This window comes from Balaenoptera ricei, chromosome 7 (genome assembly GCF_028023285.1).
Source record: "Balaenoptera ricei isolate mBalRic1 chromosome 7, mBalRic1.hap2, whole genome shotgun sequence".
Classification (NCBI taxonomy): domain Eukaryota; kingdom Metazoa; phylum Chordata; class Mammalia; order Artiodactyla; family Balaenopteridae; genus Balaenoptera; species Balaenoptera ricei.
In genome coordinates, this window is record NC_082645.1 from 101,321,869 (window position 1) to 101,323,405 (window position 1,537).

Below are 1,537 nucleotides of genomic sequence, written 5' to 3' on the forward strand. Positions count from 1 at the left end.
ATTCTGAGAACCTTAATTACATCTCTAAAGACCCTATCTGGCCAAACCCAACCAGAATCAGTTAACAACGGTGCCTGTGTATGGAGTTCTAGGAGTACTCCCTGGGCCAAGAAGAGCAGAGATGGGTTTGTAGTAAAGACTAATCAGCACAAATCTGTACATGGATTGAGAGAACCTATTAGTGCATCTGTTATACATACAGAGGCATGGAATCCTGGAAGTGGACTAGCACTGACTCAGTTACTACACTAACTTTTCATTTTATAAATGAGGAATTGGATTCCAAAAAGGTTAAGTGCCTGCATGTGAGCATGGACACACCTTCCTGGGTAAAGGATGATTTTCTGTCATCATCAAAACTCAGGAAGAGTGTGTAGTGTGGCTATTAAGCATTTTAAAACCTTGGGAATCTCAAGAGAAATTTAAAAAATATTTTTAATTAAATGAAAATGAAAACACAACTTATCAAAATTTATGGGATGCAGTGAAAAAAGTGCTTAGAGGGAAATTTATAGTATTTACAATATATATTAGAAAAGAAAAAAGATCTAAAATCAATAATCTAACTTTCCACCTTAGGAAACTAGAAAAAGAAGAGCAAGTTAAGTCCAAAGCAAGTAGGAGAAAAGGAATAATATGAATTAGAGCAGAAATCAATGAAATTGAAAACAGGAAATCAATAGAGAAAATCAGTGAAACCAAAAACTGCTTCTTTGAAAAGATCAATAAAATTAATAAGCCTCTAACAAGGCTAACTAAGAAAAAAAAGGGGACACACATTATTAGTATCAGAAACAAAAAAGGGGACATCACTCTAGAGCCTGTGAACATTATAAGATAATAAAGGAATATTATGAACAACTCTATGCCACACATTGGATAACTTTCTCTTTAAGGGAAAGACACAATTTGCCAAAACTTACACAAGAAGAAATAGACAATCTAAATAGGCCTTTATTATATATATTCAAGAAATTGAATCAATACTTAACAATCTTCCAAAACATAAAGTACCAGGTCCAGATGTGTTCATTTGTGAACTCTACCAAACATTTAAGGAAGAAATTATACCAATTACCTGCAATCTCTTTCAGAGGATAGAAGCAGAATAAATAGTTTCTAACTCATTCTATGAGACCAGCATTACCCTAATACCAAAACCAGACAAAGACATTACAAGAAAAGAAAATTACAGACCAATTATCTCTCATCAACAAAGATGCAAAAATACCTCCCCCAAATATTAACAAATTGAATCCAATAAGGTATAAAAAGAATTATACACCACAACAACATAGGCTTTATTCCAGGTGTGCAATGTCAGTTCAACATTTGAAAATCAACTAATGTAATCCATCAAATCAGCAGACTAAAAAGCAAAATCAGCCAATAGTATCAATAGATGTGAAAGAGAATTTGACAAAATCCAACACCCATTCATGATAAAACCTCTCCGTAAACTAGGAATAGAGGGGAACTTCCTCAACTTGATAAAGAATATCTACAAATACAGTTAACTTACAGCTAACTTCATACT

At 33.2% G+C, this 1,537-nt stretch overlaps 1 pseudogene; it reads right to left on the reverse strand.

Moving 5' to 3' along the window:
* Positions 1 to 583: 583 nt before the first annotated feature.
* On the reverse strand, positions 584 to 810 carry LOC132368686 (KANTR integral membrane protein-like; annotated as a pseudogene).
* Between the last annotated feature and the right edge of the window lie 727 nt (positions 811 to 1,537).